The following is a 15,411-nucleotide window of genomic DNA, read 5'->3' as shown; positions in this document are numbered from 1 at the left end:
CTCTTTCCTTCTCTCGTTTCACCTAGCAAATTCTCAACCGGGCATGGGTGATGGAGCAGGACTTCCACAATATGTCTAGTTCCCCTTTCTACAGGTGGCTCTTCTGAACTGTTCCGTCCTTCTTCCTCTCCCCGAGAGGCTCAAACAGGTTTCATGGTCCTCCTCTCGGGAGACGAGGCCTTATCCATGTTGTTCATTTCAGAGCGTTCCAGCTAAGCTCTTGCCACAAAATAAATAAGAATGCCAAGTCTCAGAGTTTCAAAATTAAAACTGGGTTAAAATTTAAAAAGTATATAAAATTTTAAAGTGTTATACAATTGTTTTTCTTTTTCTTTTCTTTTCCTTCTGAAGTAAGAAGCAGGGAGGCAGAGAGATTCCCACATGCGCCCAACTGGGATCCACCCGGTATGCCCACTAAGGGGTGATGCTCTGCCCATCTGGGCCGTTGCTTCGTTGCAACCTGAGCCATTCTAGTGCCTGAGGCAGAAGCCACGAAGCCATCCTCAGCACATGGGCCAACTTTGCTTCAATGGAGCTTTGGCTGTGGGATGGGAAGAGAGAGATAGAGAGAAAGGAGAGGGGGAAGGATGGAGAAGCAGATAGGTGCTTCTTCTGTGTGCCCTGGTCAGGAATCAAACCTGGAACTTCCACACACCAGAGCAATGCTCTACCACTCAGCCAACCAGCCAGGGCCCTATACAGTTGTCTTCTATTGTTGTTGTTTTTTTCCATGAAAGAGAAAGAGGGAGACAGACAGACAGGGACAGACAGGTAGAAAAGGAGAGAGATGAGAAGCATCAATTCTTTGTTGCAGCACCTTAATTGTTCATTAATTGCTTTCTCTTATGTGCCTTGACCAGGGGCTACAGCTGAGCCAGTGACTCCTTGCTCAAGCCAGTGACCTTAGGCTTTAAGCCAGCGACCTTTGGACTCAAGCCAGTCATATCCATGATCCTGCTCTCAAGTCGGCGACACTGTGCTCAAGCTGGTGAGCTGGTGCTCAAGTTGGAGACCTCGAGGTTTTGAATCTGGGTCCTTGGTGTCCCAGGGCAATGCTCTATCCATTGTGCCACCATCTGGTCAAGCTTCTATCCTTGTTCTGATATGTCAATGAAAGTCCCGAATCACTCTCATACATGATCGCTCACATCTGAATCAATCACTATAGGTTTATAGCTCATGTGTGTATCTCTAAAGTCTATAATTGAGATACATCACCTAATAAAAAATGTTGATGCCTCATTTTCTAGTTGCGGGAAGCTCTTGAGGAGATGAGGTTTGTCTGGAAGTTTAAGAATTTCAATTGTTTACGGGAACCATGGAGAAGAATGTTAGTAATGGGAACTGGCCCCCAGGTGGCCCTAACTGTATTTCTGGTACAGAACGGGTTACTAGGCTGTATGTGCTGGAGGATTCCCCACCCATACCCTTATGTCTAATAAAGAAAAAATACACTCCAAAATATTTTTCAACTGAGCTTTTGGAAAACAACCCTGGCTGAAACTGAAGACTGTCTACACATAACATATGCTGTCCATACACATAATTTTACTGACTGAATCCTTATGAGTTCCTAGTCTTTCCCTATAGAATCCTCATCTCAAATGTTCCTATGTTCTACAAAAATTCAATTTTTTTTAATTTTTTTTTTTTTGGAAACAGCATTTTGCTAAGAGAGAGATCCTTCTAGATCCCAGCGGCGGGGCCTGCTCTCCGTGCTCTCTGAGGTTTTATCCAGCATCGTCCCACAGATAGACGAGCGAGGCTGTGGGCACAATGCCAAGAATTTGGTCACTGAGCCAGGTGTTCCACGGGGGACACCTTTCCACAGCCGGAGCATGGTGGTGGTGAGAGTTTCCCACTCCACTCCTTGACCTCAAGAGCACGAATGCCATTCCCTGGGGAAGAAAGGCTCTTCCAAAGGACCTCACACAGTTACATTTCACAACCTTAAGCTTGGCAGACCGGGGACACCTCTTTCTTTCTTAGGTAAATATTTCAACAAAAATGACCTTTTCTTCTACATAGGCAGCATATTGCCAAAATTAGTAAGAGTTAGTTTGTTTAAAAACAGACTTAGTGCAAGTGCACTTAAATGTGATTTTTGGGATGGGACACACATGCTGGCCAGTGGAACTTGCCTGCAACTTGTTTCAAATGATTTTTTCTTTCACCAACCCTTCTATTGTGTAAAGAGGGTGCCCTCAAACCTGCAGGAAAGACCATAGAAAATAAAGCATGGTGTTTTAAACACTGGCTCTGAATATGCAGTGATTAAATAAAGCAAAGAAGCCCATATTTAACAAAACCATTCCTTTGGTTTAAGAGGGCCACTACATTTTATCTGTACACAGGATGCTTTATGACGTGACCTCAGGCTGATTTTTACAGGACCACCCTGCCCACCAGACTCTCCCAAAGGAAAACCTGGCTGGGGGGGGGGGAGGGAGAAGGAAAAGAAAAGTTATCTGGACTGAAGGGGCAAAGAAGAAAAAGGAAAATGCACCCAAGGATGAATGTAAGCCCAGGAAGTAATAATTATGAAGAAAGTGAGAATAGTTCCTAATTTGGTGTTATGCCAAGAAAAACAAAACAAAACACATGACATGTTTTAAGACTTCTCAGGGTTTAAAAGACAGTTTTATCAGAAACATTGGACAGCACCATGTCTTGGAGCTTTAAAATTTACTCTACAATATTCTTCACATTCAGAACGATGAACAAAGAAATGGGGGTTAGCCATGCCAGATGGTAGCACCAATCCGTGAACCTCCTAGACTAAAACCAACTCAACTCACTGACTTTTTAATAAAGGTACATGAAATTTCTGAATATTGAGTCAGAAGACATTGTGAAGAGTTGTATATAAGGCGCCGGGCTACGTGCCGCACATATGACCTAGCCCTGCTTCTACATTCCTTTTGTCCATTAGAGCGAGAATGAACAGCACTCAAGAAGGCATTTCCAGAAGGATTTTCAAGATCACAAAGCAGTGTCAAGAGGCAGCACATAATTAAAATTGCTAAATGAATTGTTCAGAGGCTAACTGATACAGCCCGCTTGGAGGAGGGGGCAGATAAAATCAGGTTGGAGTAATTTAAAAAGGAGGAGAAATTTGAACTGAGTTTAAAAGGACAGATAAGGTCCAGATAATAGCATTACTGCTACCGCCTTCTAGCTCCATTTGAGAGGCTGCCAAGGGCCGGGCTCCCGCGGCCGCTGGCATTGTTCACGTTCTCTCCAGATCGGCAGCAAAACGAAGTCAGGTCGCTGTCATGATTTCACGGATGAGGATGGCACAACACTTGCCCGGGGCCTCCCAAGAGCAAGGCGAGCCGAGATCCCCACCCAGGACCAGCTGACCCAGAGCCCCCGGGTTGCTCTCATACCAGCTCCAGGAGATAGGAGAGTTCTGGGGTGGCACAAACCACACTTGTCTAGAACAGTTGATTTAAAGATGAAAGAAAAAAAAAAAAGTAGGAGCACAGGGAACAAGCAACAGCATGTTGTGGTGAGCTTTGGACTGCAGACCTGGTATAATTCACCCAGCACTTGGGGTAGACCAGGCTGGTGGGCAGAGCGAACTGGATATTTCAGAGTTCAGGAAAAGCAAAGAGAAAGAGGCTCTGGTTCTTCCGCCCAGAGGTGGCAAACACAGAAGCCTGCCTGCACATGGCGGCTGGGGGCAGCGTTTCCCATTCCGAGCAGTAAAGAAGCTGCCGGACTTGGACTTGCACATGGTTTGTAACTCATCCTGTTTCAAAAATTACTGGTCGTGTGACTGTGGGCAATGGCGTCAAACTCTGAGAGCTTCAGTTTTCTAACCCATACCGTCCAACGCATGATAATAACCGCATAAGGCTAGAAAAATCAGAAAAAGTATATAGTATGTTATATAGTTTGTGGTAAATGCTCAAATGTCCCCGTTTTTTTTTTTCCCTTCACGAAGGCTATGGAAACAGGAGAGAAGAGACAGATGGTAAAGTAAATTTAGTGAGATTTGGTGACAAATTAGATATTGGGGTTTGGGGTGGGGATGAGGACAAGAGAAAGATGTCAAGTCCACATTTGAAACGATAAACCTGCACAAAAATATTTTCATTTTTCTCAGAGAGGAGTTAGGGAAAAGTGGCAGTTTTAAAAACAAGTGATCTTAAAGGCGACTGGAAGATCCCCGCTTGAAAACACCCAGAAAATGGTTAGAAATGAGCCAGGAGGCTTAGGAAGAGAATGGAAACCAGACAAAAACAATTTGGCAATCATTTGCCTGAGAGCCTGGTTGCTATAATATTCCATTTATGAGGACCTTGTGGAATGGCTAAACTGTTTTCCTTCGCATGACTGTACTTTAGAAATCAAAGGAATATATATGAAGTTACAACATTTTAAGAAACCAGACCCCACATTTTTCTAAGACAAAGAATATTAAAAGAAAATAGCCTACTTAATACAGGCCTTAAGATCAATTGCAACTCCGTGTCTCTCCATTTTAAAACACAATGATTGCTTTAATACCCTACTCAACTCTAAAACTCTATCACACACATAATCTTTCTCCAGAGCAGGCTTTCCTTATGGCATAGGAAAGGCATGAGGGTGTAAGGCAATAATAAAACACAGATTGCCAAAAGAATGCAGACCTTGAAAAATGCATCTGAAAATAGGATGGTTGGGATCTGAATGAGAGAGAAGATAGGGGTCAAGAACACAGGGGGAGGTGAGGTGGGCTTTATTCTGTCAACATGAGTACGGGTCTTAATTACCGAAAGCTGAGGGGAGACTTCTGTTTAACTGACTTCTTAAGCTTGGTGAATCTGGTCCAACACGTCTACAAGTTTCTCAAATATTACAACTAATTCTCTGTTCCAGACACTAGATTCATTATCCACTGCGGCTGAAAGCAGAGCCGGTGCCTCTGAGCGCGTCTGGTTCTCTTGACATTTTACGTGATGGTCTTTCCACACCTGTAAGATGGTCCCTGGGCAAGCCCCTGGCAGGTCTGTCCAAGGGTCGTTGTCAGCTGCAGATGTGAAAAACCTGAAACCTTCAAGCTATTCTATGTGGCTTCTAAAATACAATTACCTAGTAAGAGAATAACTTGTTAACCTTTAGGTATCTAAAGCATAACCTAGCTTTGAAACATATAGAGGAAAAACTGATAGAGATAAAAGAAAAAAATTGACAATCTACTAACACAAGGAGAGTGCCAAGACGGCTCTCCCCGAAAAATGACAGGCCCAGCAAAGAAAACGTTAGGTAAGGATATTGATGATTTGAAAAACAATGAAATGATTTTGATTTAATTCATAACTTTATACCCAATCAACAGAAAACAACCATTATTTTCAAAAACATTCACAAGTGAACTATTTATATAGGAGGTACATCTCGTTGGATTACACTTCTAACCTTTCGATGCTCTAAATTTCTGGTACCACCCTATCCCATGCTGCTTCGCGGGACTGGTATTTGTGTGCGCGCGTTACCTCCTCTGACTCAATTCACCATCGTCGCTACAAGGGTAGAACACTTGTGTTCTTGCCTTTGCACCCCCCACAATGTTTCGTGCTTCATACGTAGTACTTGATATGAAGTGGGCACTCATTTATAAAATGATCATCCTGGCACAGATTGCTTTTAACGACGTATCAGTAACAACTACGCTAAGTTATTTTGTGCTGTTTCTTTTCCAAAAATGTGTTGCATAAGGATTTCGTCAGACTCCATCCGATGTTATTAGACTGGAAGTAGTTTATTTATTTATTTATTTTTTAAAATAATTTTATTTTTAATGGGGCGACATCAATAAATCAGGATACATATATTCAAAGATAACAAGTCCAGGTTATCTTGTCGTTCACTTATGTTGCATACCCATCACCCAAAGTCAGATTGTCCTCTGTCACTTTCTAGGAAGTAGTTTAAATAGCAAAAGATCTAAGGAAATTTTCTTCCGCATTAGAATTTCAGATGACTGAATGTCATCCTTTGCTGATCCCTGAGCCAGTGGCTTAGCTAAGTGCATCAAGAAGCCCCACACGCTTTAGATGGGACACACAGGTCAGAGTCACACCCTAACCAGCACACTTGAGGGCGGTCCCTTGCTGGTTACCCAGTTGGCGCCCTTGGAGCTACTGTATGTCTCCTACAGGGACAGGTCACAAAATGGCTTCAGTTCATTTATATTTCTTTTTTTTTTTGTATTTTTCTGAAGCTGGAAATGGGGAGAGATAGTCAGACAGACTCCAGCATGCGCCCGACCAGGATCCACCTGGCACGCCCACCAGGGGCGACGCTCTGCCCACCAGGGGGCGATGCTCTGCCCCTCCGGGGCGTCGCTCTGCCGTGACCAGAGCCACTCTAGCACCTGGGGCAGAGGCCAAGGAGCCATCCCCAGTGCCCGGGCCATCTTTGCTCCAATGGAGCCTTGGCTGCGGGAGGGGAAGAGAGAGACAGAGAGGAAGGAGGGGAGGGGGAGTGGAGAAGCAAATGGGCGCTTCTCCTATGTGCCCTGGCCGGGGATCGAACCCGGGTTCCCCGCATGCCAGGTCGACGCTCTACCACTGAGCCAACCGGCCAGGGCCATTTATATTTCTTCTATAACTGATATCTGTGTTCATGCTGCTTACTTCTTCTTTCCCGTACTTGACTTAAATCTGCATTTACCAAACTACCTGCCACGGAACAACATAGCAATAAGTTAAAAAAAGTAGTAGGTGGGCCAAGTTGCTGTGGGGTGGCAGGAGGTATTCCATGGTCCAGTAAGTTTGAGAAACCCTGCTATTAATACTTCCATGTTGAAAACATACTGTTGAGGGCATGACAGGAAAGGCTTGGCAGATTTTGCTGAAAAACAAACTCACTGACTCTCCTTAAATCCCAAACTTATTTGACCAGGCAGCCCCCCCCTCCTTGTTTTTGACAAAAACCTACTGCCATAATTCCACAAAGTTGAGGATATAGTGTCCTGAAAATTCCCTAATACTCAATGTCAGAAATGGGAACCGGATCCTCATTCCAAAGGCCATCCCTTCACGAGAAAACACGTACATTTTTCTTTAAACCTGTGTCCTTTTTCTCTTAGGAATGGTTGGGGACCTCCACGCCCCCTTCATCAGACATCACAAAGGAACCACAAGGAGGAAGTCTTCCCCTCTGGTCCCCACGCCCCCCAGTCCTATGGGTGTGGAGTCTCTACACCAGCTCACGGCATGCAAACTTCTAAGTGATAGTTTTAAAAATATTTAAATTGCGGTAAAATACACACCACATACAATTTACTATCTTAACTGTTTTTCTTTTATTTTAGTGAAAGGAGGGGAGGCAGAGACAGACCCACATGTGCCCTGACCGGGGTCCACCTGGCTAGCCTACTAGGGGGCAATGCTCTGCCCATCTGGGGCCCTTGCTCTGTTGTGACCCGAGCCATTTTTTAGTGCCTCATGGAGCCGTCCTCAGAGCCCAGGGCCAACTTGCTCTAGTTGAGCCCTGGCTGCAGGAAGGGAGGAAAGAGAGAGAGAAAGAGAAGCAAGAGGGGAAGGAAGGGAGAATCAGATGGATGCTTCTCCTTTCTGCCTTGACCGGGAATTGAACCTGGGACTTCCACACACCGGGCCAATGCTCTACCACTGAGCCAACCAGCCAGGGCCTTTTAACCATTTTTGAGTGCACAGTTCAATAGTGTTAAGCATATTCACACTGTTGTACAACCAAGTTCCAGAACCCTGTGATAGGAGACACATTTTAACAGAGGAGAGGTGCCTAATACTTAAGAGTCAAATCTGTACATTTCTCGGAATGCCATGATTTTGTGCTATATTTTTGGTAACCACAATATTTAGTTATTATAGCACTTTTCACCTTTGATTATTTATTTAAAAACAATAATTTCCATGATCCCACTACGTCAAGAAATCATCAGGGGGTTTTGTGACAGAAGAAACTGAGGGAAAGCATTGCAACAACTTCTTGAAGATTCCACACAGCACCAAGTCCCTGTCCTCTGGCGCTGTGCCGGCATTTGTACTGATGGGTATATTATTAGCAACGTCTAGCTCAATACAACAGCTTATTTATTCACATTATGAATAATTTATGCTGTAGCCACTGGTTAATTCCTCTATTAGCTGCCTTCCAACAAATCCATCCGCCCTAAGTAAGGCACTTAGAAGGCCCTGGGAACACAGTGGCAAGGTCACTTATAGGACATGTGAAGGGATGTATAGTGTGGACTCCTCCCTAAGCATGCCTTCACCATGTTGTTTGTAGACTTAGGGGTGAAAAGCCACAATACTGCAATCCCACAAAGCCCTCAGCTTCAAGACTACACACTTCTGAGTTGACTCGGAACCAAATACCGACCTGGGATGGGTTTAATGTGAAGTCTTCCTGCAACTGCTCATGAAGAGGCAGTCAGAGTCCTCAGACAGGGGCGTAAGACACTAGAGCGACACTGACTTTCTAAAGAACACAAGCACACAGTGGGGCCACAAGGCACCATGATGGCAGCGCTTAGTCAAGCAAATATAGGGGAAACACCATTTGTGAGCTTCTGTATCTTCACTAACAGCACTTCACTTTCCTGTTCCTCCACTCAGCTGTCTAAGGGGCTTGGCATTTGCAAGCAAGAACAGTCAAGGCCCTGGCTGGTTGGCTCAGCGGTAGAGCGATGGCCGGCATGTGGAAGTCCTGGGTTTGATTCCCAGTCAGGGCACATAGGAGAAGCGCCCATCTGCTTCTCCACCCTTCTCCCTCTCCTTCCTCTCCATCTCTCTCTTCCCCTCCTGCAGCCAAGGCTCTATTGGAGCAAAGCTGGCCCGGGTGCTGAGGATGACTCCATTGCCTCCGCCTCTGGCACTAGAATGGCTCCAGCCACAATGGAGCAATGCCCCAGATGGGCAGAGCATCGCCCCCTAGTAGGCATGCCGGGTGGATCCCAGTCGGGTGCATGCGGGAGTCTGTCTGCCTTCCCACTTCTAACTTCGGAAAAATACAAAAAAAAAAAAAAAAAAAAAAAAAAAAAAGAACAGTCAAGATCAGGATGCCTGAGTACCCTGGTGCCCACTTTTTGCCCAGGGACATTTGTTTGGTATCTTTCTTCTCCTCGGACAGCTCTAGGCTGTGGACTTCTAGTGGCAGCTTCTCCCTGACACTCTCTCATCAGAGACCTGGGGCAGGTGAAACCCTGGGTAAGGACGCACTGAGAGTCAATGCAGGGGCCAGGATATTCAGAAAAAAAATTAAGTGTATCTGAATGTGCGTGTATTCGTATATATTTTTAGTGGTACTTCAAAAGTGCAGTCTTGAAGCTGAATCACACACACATACACATCATACCAACAACAAAAAACCCTAAATAATGCATTCTGTTCCTCTAGGGCAGGGGTCCCCAAACTTTTTACACAGGGGGCCAGTTCACTGTCCCTCAGACCATTGGAGGGCCAGACTATAAAAAAACTATGAACAAATCCCTATGCACACTGCACATATCTTATTTTAAAGTAAAAAAACAAAACGGGAACAAATACAATATTTAAAATAAAAAACAAGTAAATTTAAATCAACAAACTGACCAGTATTTCAATGGGAACTATGCTCCTCTCACTGACCACCAATGAAAGAGGTGTACCTTCCAGGGGGCCGCATGTGGCTCGTGGGCCATAGTTTGGGGACCCTTGCTCTAGGGTCAACAAACTATGCAAAATAGGTTCTGATTTTTCAACAGTTTCTGTAGATTAATACCACCTAATCAAATACTACTAACTGTTGGTTGATTTCTTCTGTTCATACCCCTGGACTTAGGTCTTCAGTAGCTGGAGCTTAATTTGATTAAGTGATACCTGTGGATATGCTGGCTTGCTTCCCCAGAGAGGACAGCTCTTACCTATGGTTTGTATGTAACAGGTTGGTAGACCATCATTTTATATTGTATCCTGTAGATATTTTTTGTATAAATGTCCAGACACCTGCCAGTCTGAGAACTAGAAGTTTGGTAGTTCACTTATATACCCCAAAAACAATTTCAGAACACTTTAGAGGTATCTAACATGATTTTTCTTTGGAGGGTGGGTGAGGATGTTTATCATTTAGTAACATGCAATTTACATTTAAAATAAATAGCTGTTCTAGAAATACAGGGATCGTTTTCTTGCAGGGGCGCTGGGAAGAGGGAGCTTGGGGTGGCTTGAACCAGCCTGAGACGTGATGGGTTGAGGGGAGCCCAGGAGGACCACTAAGATGGAAAAGGTCATTGGAATATCTTTTTTTGTTATTGTTCTAGAAGACTACAATGATTCCTTCCAGCCCAACCATCTGTTTTTTGAGGAAAGGATAAATTGAGTCTCAAGATGGGAACTGAGCAGCACAAGGTCACCTCTCCAGGGACTGGGGACATGCCCTTCCAGTGCCCGGTCTCCACTGTTACTACCACAAACCAGAGGCCTGGAGCCTTGATATGTGGAGAAGGGGGTTGGGGGTGGAGGCAGTAATGACTCTTCCAGAGGAGGGAATTGCCGGTAGTTCATTCATTCTTTCAGCAAACATCTCCACCTCTCTCATATGTCTGGCTTCTTCTGAAATATAGAGCAACGAACAAAACATTCAAAGATCCTGTCTCTCAGGGAGTTTCTATTTGAGTGGGCACCTATTTTGAATAAGCAGTCCCTCAGACATGCAGCACACTTACTTTCAATCAACAAGTGCCTTTTCAGAAGGTATTCTGTGCACAGTTTATATGGTCACTGCCGTTGGAGGTGAACAAAAGATATTTCCCCCCAAATTAGATCATGGTTTAAGAAACAAACAAGGCCCTGGCCGGTTGGCTCAGCGGTAGAGCGTCAGCCTAGCGTGCGGAGGACCCGGGTTCGATTCCCGGCCAGGGCACATAGGAGAAGCGCCCATTTGCTTCTCCACCCCTCCGCTGTGCCTTCTTCTCTGTCTCTCTCTTCCCCTCCCGCAGCCGAGGCTCCATTGGAGCAAAGATGGCCCGGGCACTGGGGATGGCTCCTTGGCCTCTGCCCCAGGCGCTAGAGTGGCTCTGGTCGCAACATGGCGACGCCCAGGATGGGCAGAGCATCGCCCCCTGGTGGGCAGAGTGTCGCCCCTGGTGGGCGTGCCGGGTGGATCCCGGTTGGGCGCATGCGGGAGTCTGTCTGACTGTCTCTCCCTGTTTCCAGCTTCAGAAAAATGCAAAAAAAAAAAAAAAAGAAAGAAACAAACAAAACCAGGTCAGTTGCAGTAATTGAAAATGTCATACATGCAAGAATATAGATTAGCAATGATGGGAGAAGTAAATAAAATCCTAGACTGCAGCAGTAGCGAGGAGGCGGGAGGCACTTTCGGAAGGAACGCTCAGCCCTCAGGCAAAGACGCTCGTCCAGGCCAGAGTCCTGAGCCCAGTCTTCCTTCCCCTTCCCTTGGCTTCCACAGCACATTACACAGCAAACAGAGTATCACCGGGTCTTTCAGAGGAGAACTTTGTTATTTTATTCTAGAAAAACAGAATGAAGGACCATAGCTATCTAACCTAAAAATATGTCATTTCTTTCTTTGTAGCTAGAACCATGCATCTCACTGGTGGGCAGACACGTCGATAAACTCATTTACAGAGAAGATAATAATCACTTATGAACAAAAAATGATTACTCCTTTCCAGGGGGGGGAAAAAAGTACTCAAGTAACTGCATCTGTCACGTATGTAGAGCCAGCCCGACTGTGACCCACTGACGGTGGCACTCTCGGGCTTTGTGTATGTATGTAGAGCCAGCCCGACTGTGACCCGCTGATGGTGGCACTCTCGGGCTTTGTGTACGTATGTAGAGCCAGCCCGACTGTGACCCACTGATGGTGGCACTCTCGGGCTTTGTGTATGTATGTAGAGCCAGCCCGACTGTGACCCACTGACGGTGGCACTCTCGGGCTTTGTGTATGTATGTAGAGCCAGCCCGACTGTGACCCACTGACGGTGGCACTCTCGGGCTTTGTGTATGTATGTAGAGCCAGCCCGACTGTGACCCACTGACGGTGGCACTCTCGGGCTTTGTGTATGTATGTAGAGCCAGCCCGACTGTGACCCACTGACGGTGGCACTCTCGGGCTTTGTGTACGTATGTAGAGCCAGCCTGACTGTGACCCGCTGATGGTGGCACTCTCGGGCTTTGTGTATGTATGTAGAGCCAGCCTGACTGTGACCCGCTGATGGTGGCACTCTCGGGCTTTGTGTATGTATGTAGAGCCAGCCCGACTGTGACCCATTGACGGTGACACTCTTGGGCTTTGTGTACGTATGTAGAGCCAGCCTGACTGTGACCCGCTGACGGTGACACTCTCGGGCTTTGTGTATGTATGTAGAGCCAGCCTGACTGTGACCCGCTGATGGTGGCACTCTCGGGCTTTGTGTACGTATGTAGAGCCAGCCTGACTGTGACCCACTGATGGTGACACTCTCAGGCTTTGTGTACGTATGTAGAGCCAGCCTGACTGTGACCCACTGACGGTGGCACTCTTGGGCTTTGTGTACGTATGTAGAGCCAGCCTGACTGTGACCCACTGACGGTGGCACTCTTGGGCTTTGTGTACGTATGTAGAGCCAGCCTGACTGTGACCCGCTGACGGTGACACTCTCGGGCTTTGTGTATGTATGTAGAGCCAGCCCGACTGTGACCCACTGACGGTGGCACTCTTGGGCTTTGTGTACGTATGTAGAGCCAGCCTGACTGTGACCCGCTGATGGTGGCACTCTCGGGCTTTGTGTACGTATGTAGAGCCAGCCTGACTGTGACCCGCTGACGGTGGCACTCTCGGGCTTTGTGTATGTATGTAGAGCCAGCCTGACTGTGACCCACTGACGGTGGCACTCTTGGGCTTTGTGTACGTATGTAGAGCCAGCCTGACTGTGACCCGCTGATGGTGGCACTCTCGGGCTTTGTGTATGTATGTAGAGCCAGCCCGACTGTGACCCGCTGACGGTGACACTCTCGGGCTTTGTGTATGTATGTAGAGCCAGCCCGACTGTGACCCGCTGACGGTGACACTCTCGGGCTTTGTGTATGTATGTAGAGCCAGCCTGACTGTGACCCGCTGATGGTGGCACTCTCGGGCTTTGTGTACGTATGTAGAGCCAGCCCGACTGTGACCCGCTGACGGTGGCACTCTTGGGCTTTGTGTACGTATGTAGAGCCAGCCTGACTGTGACCCGCTGATGGTGGCACTCTCGGGCTTTGTGTATGTATGTAGAGCCAGCCCGACTGTGACCCGCTGACGGTGACACTCTCGGGCTTTGTGTATGTATGTAGAGCCAGCCCGACTGTGACCCGCTGACGGTGACACTCTCGGGCTTTGTGTATGTATGTAGAGCCAGCCTGACTGTGACCCGCTGACGGTGACACTCTCGGGCTTTGTGTACGTATGTAGAGCCAGCCCGACTGTGACCCGCTGACGGTGACACTCTCGGGCTTTGTGTATGTATGTAGAGCCAGCCCGACTGTGACCCGCTGACGGTGACACTCTCGGGCTTTGTGTATGTATGTAGAGCCAGCCTGACTGTGACCCGCTGACGGTGACACTCTCGGGCTTTGTGTATGTATGTAGAGCCAGCCTGACTGTGACCCACTGACGGTGGCACTCTCAGGCTTTGTGTACGTATGTAGAGCCAGCCTGACTGTGACCCACTGACGGTGGCACTCTCGGGCTTTGTGTACGTATGTAGAGCCAGCCTGACTGTGACCCGCTGATGGTGGCACTCTCGGGCTTTGTGTACGTATGTAGAGCCAGCCTGACTGTGACCCGCTGATGGTGGCACTCTCGGGCTTTGTGTACGTATGTAGAGCCAGCCCGACTGTGACCCACTGACGGTGGCACTCTCGGGCTTTGTGTATGTATGTAGAGCCAGCCTGACTGTGACCCGCTGATGGTATCACTCTCGGGCTTTGTGTATGTATGTAGAGCCAGCCTGACTGTGACCCACTGATGGTGGCACTCTCGGGCTTTGTGTATGTATGTAGAGCCAGCCTGACTGTGACCCGCTGATGGTGGCACTCTCGGGCTTTGTGTACGTATGTAGAGCCAGCCTGACTGTGACCCACTGACGGTGGCACTCTCGGGCTTTGTGTACGTATGTAGAGCCAGCCTGACTGTGACCCGCTGATGGTGGCACTCTCGGGCTTTGTGTATGTATGTAGAGCCAGCCCGACTGTGACCCACTGACGGTGACACTCTTGGGCTTTGTGCACTTCGGCTTTTTCTTCCATAAAAACATATTAAAAATTATATTTTACGACTGCATTGGTATAAAGAAAAATATAATTCAGGCTGGATTCATTATGATAAATTCACTACTATTGTTTTCATTTTATCTTGCTTCTAAAAGAAATTAAAATTAAAACATTTTTATGGCCACTAAAAGCATCAGAGACCCTGGGCACTGTGCCTAATGGATGAGTCAACTCTCAACCACAGACTCTTAAGGTTTAACTTACTCAGCATTATAGTCATAAGTTTGGCAAAAGATCTTCTGGGACTTTCTTGCCAGTAATGAAGATGTGCAGTAAGAAAACCATTGTTTTACCAGTTAATAAAACACCAATGAACTCTGACACAAGCAAAGTCACCTTTACTCCATTAAAATACCATTTGTCTCAGTAATAACTTTAAGTACGTCAAGAAGAATAGTGTAGTGTATCAAATATTTATAATTCCAATAAAGCATTATTATTTTGCTGGTTAAAAGCAACAAAGTTCTAATTCATTATAACACTTCAGCTTTTTGTTGTTGTTGTTGTTCCACTGTTTGTTTAAACAAAAAGATCTGGTATAAAATTGAAAATATAAACTTGTAAATAAAATGTGATGATGCTAGGCCTACCAACCTGAGCTTCTTCTTATGTTCCTATTGTCCTAGAAAGCATCCGATACGTAATTGAACAATGTTAGTTCAACATTTCAGGTCTTGACAAATAGCTTATAATGTGATCAGAGTATGATAAATTGAAGTTCTTAGGAAAGAAACAGAGTAAAATAATTGCTTAAACTTAATAAAAGGTCATATCCTTTTTCTTCCTTTGCCTTTTTATTATTCTTTGTGGCTTTTCAAATACTACCATCACCGAAGTGGATTGAGATTTTAAATCTCGAAGAAAAAGATGGTAAAAAGAAAAAGAAGGCCCTGGCTGGTTAGCTCAGTGGTAGAGCGTCGGCCTGGAGTGCGGGAGTCCCGGGTTTGATTCCCAGCCAGGGCACACAGGAGAAGCGCCCATCTGCTTCTCCACCCTTCCCCCTCTCCTTCCTCTCTGTCTCTCTCTTCCCCTCCTGCAGCCAAGGCTCCATTGGAGCAAAGTTTGCCTGGGTGCTGAGGATGGCTCCATGGCCTCTGCCTCAGGTGCTAGAATGGCTCTGGTTGCAACAGAGCAACGCCCC

The 15,411-nt window shown here is 46.4% G+C and overlaps 2 protein-coding genes across 4 annotated transcripts in view; both read right to left on the bottom strand.

Moving 5' to 3' along the window:
• Positions 1-15,411, bottom strand: part of PPP1R14C (protein phosphatase 1 regulatory inhibitor subunit 14C) — a 535,162-nt gene that overhangs the window by 136,758 nt on the left and 382,993 nt on the right. The gene's annotated exons all lie outside the window — the stretch shown is intronic.
• The window catches only part of PLEKHG1 (pleckstrin homology and RhoGEF domain containing G1), a 239,848-nt gene that overhangs the window by 161,483 nt on the left and 62,954 nt on the right, over positions 1-15,411 (bottom strand). The gene's annotated exons all lie outside the window — the stretch shown is intronic.

This window comes from Saccopteryx bilineata, chromosome 12, assembly GCF_036850765.1.
Source record: "Saccopteryx bilineata isolate mSacBil1 chromosome 12, mSacBil1_pri_phased_curated, whole genome shotgun sequence".
NCBI lineage: Eukaryota > Metazoa > Chordata > Mammalia > Chiroptera > Emballonuridae > Saccopteryx > Saccopteryx bilineata.
The sequence above is the reverse complement of the archived record's forward strand: the minus strand, read 5'-3'. Positions and strand labels throughout refer to the sequence as shown.